Source organism: Ziziphus jujuba, chromosome 9 (genome assembly GCF_031755915.1).
Source record: "Ziziphus jujuba cultivar Dongzao chromosome 9, ASM3175591v1".
In the NCBI taxonomy this organism is placed as follows: Eukaryota; Viridiplantae; Streptophyta; class Magnoliopsida; order Rosales; family Rhamnaceae; genus Ziziphus; species Ziziphus jujuba.
In genome coordinates, this window is record NC_083387.1 from 25,040,603 (window position 1) to 25,049,559 (window position 8,957).

The window sequence follows — 8,957 nt, forward strand, 5'->3', positions numbered from 1 at the left end:
GGGATGCACAACAATGCACAGTCCCTAAGGAATACTAGAACCTAGAGCTCTGATACCAACTGTCAGGACCCGTCCAGAATTCCTCCCCGGAACCCTAGACAAGCCCTGATCTCAGGGAAATACCACCGAACCTTCCAACGAAAAATCCAACAGCACCTCCCCTAAGGGTAGGACTTACCAAAAATTACCTGCACTGAACATGCACTTCTATGTTCATCCCCTTATTCCTCCCACAATACTACAAATTGATTCCACAAATTTCAGCACTTCAAAATAAATAACAGTAAATCAGTGCGTAATTAATAACTACATGTTCAATACAGTATACAGAGCATTATACAAATAAATGTGGAATTAATACCATGATAGATAAAAAGCAATACAAAATAGAGAGGAAAAAGGGAAGAAATACTTCTTGAACTGTCGGCAGCGAACTGAGACGTCGGGCTCGCCCCGGACGATCAACGTCTCTCAACCTGGACCTAGGGGAACGGAATTTAAAAACGTGAAATGCTAATCATCTCAGTGAGTGACCCTATCTACTGTACACCTTTAATATTAATAATACACCAAATAAAGAGATTTAATTAATCAATACCGAACAATTAAATAAATAAATAAATAAACAATTGAGATAACAATTTCTCTCAAAACCCTCACTATTCACTCCGGTGGAAATGTTCCCCTTTTAAAACATTTTCACAAAACCCGATATTCGTACTTCCCGAAAACAAAGGGACCAAATGATTTAATAAACAACAAATAACTAAATAAATACCCCAAATATAAATAAACTACAATAAATTATAATAAATAATTTTGTACTCTTTGGGGTTTGAAATTTCTATCCGAAAAATTTGTATTTGACGCACCACACCATATACCAGTGATGCCCTCCGGTACCCAGCGTCCTGAGCACCGACTAGCGGGGAGATTAAAGAGAGAAACTTGCAAACGGCACTTCGGCGTCCCGACAGTACCGCTGTTGAAACCATCATCCCGGCCAAGGAGGGGGATGTCTGTGTGCACTATATAAGACTTGCATGCCCACGGTCCAATGGCAACTCACGGGAGAAATAATAATACTTGCGCGCTGAACCACATATACATATACCAGAACACCAATACTGTATGAATGCGTCTAAAATAATTATTAAACCAACTGTACCGTTTTCCAAAATTACCGTGGAAAATTTACCAAATTTTCACACTTACCATCCCACATATTTTTGTTCAACAAACAGGTACGAAAACATCGATAACGGATAAAAATAATTTTCCTCGCAACAAGCGGTTCAACAAATAATATACCACGGGCATAATTATGAAAATTAAACCACCAATTTGAACAAATAATTTTCTTAAAAATATTCAAACCAATTATGCCCGAAAATAATATAAAATCCAAACACAACGAATTACTGAAAATACTTGCTCATGTGTAATAAATACAATTAAATCACGATAAAATAATAATCGGGAAATTCTTAGTAACCCAAAATTCCGTTTAGTATCAATGGGTAAATATATATATAAAATAATATTTTTCCCGACTATGTTTAAATTCCACCACATGAACATAATTTCAGATACCAATTTAACAGCAATTAAATATAATTAATTATCCCAAAATATTTATTAAAGGTGGGTCACTCACCTGGAGCACGCAATTAAACCATGATCCACCGTGGGATCAATTCCACGACTCACCGGTGGTCCTAGAACACAATTCACACACAGTCAAATAAATTAATATTTTATTCGGGTAAATAATACCCGGTAACCCGGGGGGTCAAACACAAACGTTATCCAAAATTGACAAATTATATGTCTATGGAAAGCTTGTGAGATGAGGATCACATTATCGACCTCCATTGAGTTCAATTCGACTGGCGGTGGCTGGAATTTGGCCGGAAAGTTTCGGCTGAATTTAAACTTGAGGGATCTCTCAAACGGTGGGGATTTTGGGCAATCTAACCCCGGAAATGGACTCAGAGGGGTCAAAAATGGTGGAATAGAGGTATGGGTCGAGTTGGGTTGGCCGGAAACGGCGAGAATCGCCGGAAAAACTTAACTGGCCACCGCCGACTTCACCGGCCCGATCTGGGCGCGTCCGGCAGCGACTGGCCGGGAAAATTGGAGGTTGAGGTCGCGGGGAGCTGGGCTTCACCGGTGGCCGGTGCGTGTGGCTTTCCGGTGACTGAAATCCGTCCAAACGGTCGGTCAAAGAGAGAGGGGGAGAGAGTCAAAGGAGAGAGAGAGAGAGAATTCTTGCTGTTTTTTTTTTTTTTTTGACCGGCTCCGGGAAGAAGGAGAAGGGAAGAAAAGTAAAAGAAAAGAGAAGAAGGTGTTTTCCCATGTGGGGAAAAGAAAAGAAAAAAAAAGAAAAAATAATAAAATAAAATAAATAAAAATAATTAAATAATATTATTACACAAAATAATAATAAAATAATATGATAATATACATGGTTGACATGTGGCACCTCACTATGGTGACACATGGTCACATTTATTTAGTCACACGTGGCACATCGTTACGCGTTTAAAAATAATATTAAAATAACACCGTATTTAAAAAAAAACTTTACAGGTCCATAACTTTCAAACCACATGTCCAAATCGAACGTGCCGCTAGTCTACGGACTTGTATCGACGAACACTTTACAACCATGCATGAGTCAAAGATCAACTTTGCATGAATAAAAAGTTAACTCCGGCACCCCTTGGGCAGTTTGGACCTCAACTTGTTTTGCTCATAACTTCCAAACCGTAGCTCCGTTTTGAAGTGCTACTAGTCTACGAACTCGTGCCAACGTGTACTTCGTAATGGTTCCTCAGTCAACCTAGAATTCCAATCGGATCAAAAAGTCAACTTTTGACCCCTTCAGTCAACAGTCAACCTCGGTCAACGTGCAAAAATTCCGACATGGTTCGGGACGGGGTATTACAACCTTCCCCCCTTACAAAAATTTCGTCATCGAAATTTCTTACGTCGCTGAAACGTATAAGAATATTGATTGCGGATTTGAGCCTCGAGCTTCCACGTCGCTTCCTTGACTAGATTAATTCACCACGAGACTTTTGATCTGACAGGTATTCGATGTCCTTTCGTAGCAACAACACATGAGTTACGCTGCATACCGATGTCTGCTTTCCCGAAAATACTAACTTGCATGCCACAAAACCAATTCTTCCAATAACCATGTAGAACCAATGTAACAAGAACTTGGCCTTCTCTATCAACCAAGCATACGACCCTCTTCTATGGAGGTAATTTCAAAACTTAATCTCGGACTTTGAGCTTAACATCTTTTCCATGCACATCGGCTGAACTCATGTGTCGATTCCTGAGCGGTCTTCAAACTCTCTCGGATGACTTTCATAGTCATTCGTAGGTGCTTGCATCCAATTCAGGTTGGTAGTCATATGGTGCTCCTCCTTACCTACTTCACTTCAACACTGTGGAGTTCGGCGCTGCCTTCCATATAGGATCTCTTACGAAGACACCTCGATGCTCGCTTGGTAGTTAATATCGTAACGAGTTCTATCGATGCCAATTGCTCAATCCAGCTCCCTTCGACATTGCATAATGCATGGTCTCAGCATAACTTCCAAGTGTGAATTCTGCACCGCGCTTGTCCAATGACCTCACCCACTATCACTACCATCACGCCTAATAGTGACTTTAACTTTCCTCCTCATGCCCCCTAATTGAGGATATTCAACTAGGCCACGAGAACACAATCTGCAAGTCTTGGTCATAGTCGAACGCTAACCATAAGGTGCTTCTGAAGCATGCATCCTTAAACCAACAACCAACTCTCGTAACTCGATCAGCAATTCAAAAGGGTAAGATTAGAACTTAAGTCTAATTTCCTCAAATACTGGTATCACCAAGTTAAGGTTGAGATTAATTCACTTGTCTTCGATCACCCTCCTAGTACTTCCAATTATAAAACTCTTGCTCCTCATTGACCTCGACAAACATCAATCTTTCTTTTAACTAAATTCATCAAGGTCATGAATAAAATTTCTCAACATCCAAATACCATTCTTGAAAACCCTAAGTTCCCCCAATTTCAATAAATTCCATGAATCCAAACCTCAAGCAATAGGGAATTTAAATCTTAATTCTAGCATCACCACCACTATGAACAAATCACTAGATCCTTGACCCATAAAAGTATCCCACACTTCTTAAATTCTAACTACGCCCCAAAAATCATACCCCTTATCATTGTAAATTATCACCAACAATATCAACCACTTTGAATCAATAAAGCACCACCAATACGAACCTCATTAACCTCATCGACCACCAAGTAGAACTTTAGTCGCTATCCGGATCTTGTTTGATTCTCTAAACGCTGTCGTACCTTCTCTTTGTGAATGATAATTTAAGCACGAAATCCATGTTTACATCTCCCCACCCGACACTGAAATGGGCAAGGATTAAAACTACCTCAACGTTTCTACTCCCCACTTTTACTTGTTGGCGACTTAAGTACCTTTATTCGAATCCTTCAACTTCCTTTATCGTGCCAAACCATAATGTCATCTAGTGAGCATTCCATACATCTTTGTACCCTTGGGGTGTATCGCATACATCGAATCACGTGCTTCCTTTAGGATCTCCTTTTTGAACTCAACGATACCCTACTTTGGATTCTCAATTGGCGATATTTAACCCTTAAGTCGCTCTGGGAAAAACCATAACATAAAACAAATAATAAAATATATTTTTCAAATATACCTAACTTGCATAGGCAATTGTTAAAACTCCACATTGGAACAATAATAAAAACATGAATAAATGCATAAAATCATATCTTAAAATCCATAGCGAAAAATGAAATATGCACACTCGTAATGGAGGTATGTACGATACCTTCTACATACTACGTGATCCATGGTTTCAACTGTCGCCGACACTCTGCTACCAATACAAACCAGGGTGGTTGCCTATATTGGCCGTCTGATCCCCTGGACTTGTAGGCAACATGATTATGGGGCTAGCTCTACATGGACCACATTGGTTCGCCGCCTCCATATGGTGCAGTATAATATCAAACAATATAACATACAAATACATGTATGAACATAAACGAAAATACTTGAATAAAACACCTTTAATTTCAAATACCACTTTGAAAAGCATTTAATTTTGATAATCGATCGGAAAAATATTTTGATGCCTTGAAATCGATCGACACACATTCATACTCAGCAACGAGTATCGATTATGGGTGCTGACCTTGCTAAACCGTTGATAGCCGATACACACCCTTAGGCAATCATCCTTCTTCTCCATGAACGAAACAAATGCCATTCACGATGATATGATTGATCTAGTGAAACCTTTATTCACCAACTCTTGCAGCTAAGCCTTTTAGTCCTTTAACTTTACGAGAGTCACACGGCATGGCCGTACTGAAATAGATCAATGTCCAAAGCCAAATCAATAATGATTTGATATCCTTTTTACGGTCGTAATCCAGATAACTTGTTGGAAAAAACGCTTTCGATTTGCTTCCCACTATGAGCACTACCGACGCTCACCATCTTCTTTGGCATTAACCACCTGGGCCACAGACCCTTAACAACCATTCTCCGATAGTTCCTTACAATGACGGTAGAAATTAACCTCCGTAAAGGCCTCCTAACGCCTCCACGAGGCACCACTTCAGGTAAGCTGAAACACTTTAACTTTACTCCCTTATGCTAGCGGTCCATAATCATAAGAACTACTCAATCCATATCTAAGATCGCTTCGGATCCCAAAAGATTCACAGAATTAGATCTGCTCCCAGTACTTGACCTTCAAATAGAAAAGGCAATCCTCGACCATCGTCTAGGCCATAGGAATTCCCCGTTAGGATAGGTGATCCTAATTGACACCCTCGAAGATTAGAGTTATTCAAACTCGGGCAACAAATTTGCATCGAGACAAACGGAAAGGAAGCTTTAAGACGGGTAAAACGAGAGAATAGACACGGATGGGATGCACAACAATGCACAGTCCCTTAGGAATACTAGAACCAGGCTCTTATACCAACTGTCAGGACCCGTCCAGAATTCCTTCCCCGGAACCCTAAACAAGCCCCGATCCCAGGGAAATACCACCAAACCTTCGAACGGAAAATCCGGCAGCACCTCCCCTAAGGTTAGGACTAACCAAAAAAATTTCCTGCACTGAAAACACACTTCTGTATTCATCCCTTTATTCCTCCCACGATACTACAATTTGATTCCACAAATTTACAGCATTTCAAAATAACAGTAAATCAGTGCATAGATAATAACTACACGTCCAATACAATATACAGAGCATTATACAAATAAATGTGGAATTAATACCATGATAGATAAAAAGCAATACAAAATAGAGAGGAAAAAGGGAAGAAATACTTCTTGAACTTTCGGCAGCGAACTGAGACGTCGGACTCGCCCCGGACGATCAACGTCTCTCAACCTGGACCTAGGGGAACGGAATTTAAAAACGTGAAATGCTAATCATCTCAGTGAGTGACCCTATCTACTGTACACCTTTAATATTAATAATACACCAAATAAAGAGATTTACTTAATCAATACCGAACAATTAAATAAATAAATAAATAAACAATTGAGATAACAATTTCTCTCAAAACCCTCACTATTCACTCCGTTGGAAATGTTCCCCTTTTAAAACATTTTCACAAAACCCGATATTCGTACTTCCCGAAAACAAAGGGACCAAATGATTTAATAAACAACAAATAACTAAATAAATACCCCAAATATAAATAAACTACAATAAATTATAATAAATAATTTTGTACTCTTTGGGGTTTGAAATTTCTATCCGAAAAATTTGTATTTGACGCACCACACCATATACCAGTGATGCCCTCCGGTACCCAGCGTCCTGAGCACCGACTAGCGGGGAGATTAAAGAGAGAAACTTGCAAACGGCACTTCGGCGTCCCGACAGTACCGCTGCTGAAACCATCATCCCGGCCAAGGAGGGGGATGTCTGTGTGCACTATATAAGACTTGCATGCCCACGGTCCAATGGCAACTCACGGGAGAAATAATAATACTTGCGCGCTGAACCACATATACATATACCAGAACACCAATACTGTGTGAATGCGTCTAAAATAATTATTAAACCAACTGTACCGTTTTCCAAAATTACCGTGGAAAATTTACCAAATTTTCACACTTACCATCCCACATATTTTTGTTCAACAAACAGGTACGAAAACATCGATAACGGATAAAAATAATTTTCCTCGCAACAAGCGGTTCAACAAATAATATACCACGGGCATAATTATGAAAATTAAACCACCAATTTGAACAAATAATTTTCTTAAAAATATTCAAACCAATTATGCCCGAAAATAATATAAAATCCAAACACAACGAATTACTGAAAATACTTGCTCATGTGTAATAAATACAATTAAATTACGATAAAATAATAATCGGGAAATTCTTAGTAACCCAAAATTCCGTTTAGTATCAATGGGTAAATATATATATAAAATAATATTTTTCCCGACTATGTTTAAATTCCACCACATGAGCATAATTTCAGATACCAATTTAACAGCAATTAAATATAATTAATTATCCCAAAATATTTATTAAAGGTGGGTCACTCACCTGGAGCACGCAATTAAACCATGATCCACCGTGGGATCAATTCCACGACTCACCGGTGGTCCTAGAACACAATTCACACACAGTCAAATAAATTAATATTTTATTCGGGTAAATAATACCCGGTAACCCGGGGGGTCAAACACAAACGTTATCCAAAATTGACAAATTATATGTCTATGGAAAGCTTGTGAGATGAGGATCACATTATCGACCTCCATTGAGTACAATTCGACCGGCGGTGGCTGGAATTTGGCCGGAAAGTTTCGGCCGAATTTAAACTTGAGGGATCTCTTAAACGGTGGGGATTTTGGGCAATCTAACTCCGGAAATGGACTCAGAGGGGTCGAAAAATGGTGGAATAGAGGTATGGGTCGAGTTGGGTTGGCCGGAAACGGCGAGAATCGCCGGAAAAACTTAACCGGCTGCCTCCGACTTCACCGGCCCGATCTGGACGCGTCCGGCAGCGACTGGCCGGGAAAATTGGAGGTTGAGGTCGCGGGGAGCTGGGCTTCACCGGTGGCCGGTGCGTGTGGCTTTCCGGCGACTGAAATCTGTCCAAACGGTCGGTCAAAGAGAGAGGGGGAGAGAGTCAAAGGAGAGAGAGAGAGAGAATTCTTGCTGGTTTTTTTTTTTTTTTGACCGGCTCGGGGAAGAAGGAGACGGGAAGAAAAGGAAAAGAAAAGAGAAGAAGGTGTTTTCCCACGTGGGGAAACGAAAAGAAAAAGAAAAAGAAAAAGAAAAGAAAAGAAAAGAAAATAAAATAAAATAAAAATAATTAAATAATATTATTACACAAAATAATAATAAAATAATATGATATTATACATGGTTGACATGTGGCACCTCACTATGGTGACACATGGTCACATTTATTTAGTCACATGTGGCACATCATTACGCATTTAAAAATAATATTAAAATAACACAGTATTTAAACAAAAACTCTACAGGTCCATAACTTTCAAACCACATGTCCAAATCGGACGTGTCGCTAGTCTACGGACTCGTATCGACAAACACTTTACAACCATGCATGAGTCAAAGCTCAACTTTGCATGAATAAAAAGTCAACTCCGGCACCCCTTGGACAGTTTGGACCTCAACTTATTTTGCTCATAACTTCCAAACCGTAGCTCCGTTTTGAACGTGCTACTAGTCTACGAACTCATACCAATGTGTACTTCGTAATGGTACCTCAGTCAACCTAGAATTCCAATCGGGTCAAAAAGTCAACTTTTGACCCCTTCGATCAACGGTCAATGGTCAAAGTCAACAGTTAACCTCGATCAACGTGCAAAAATT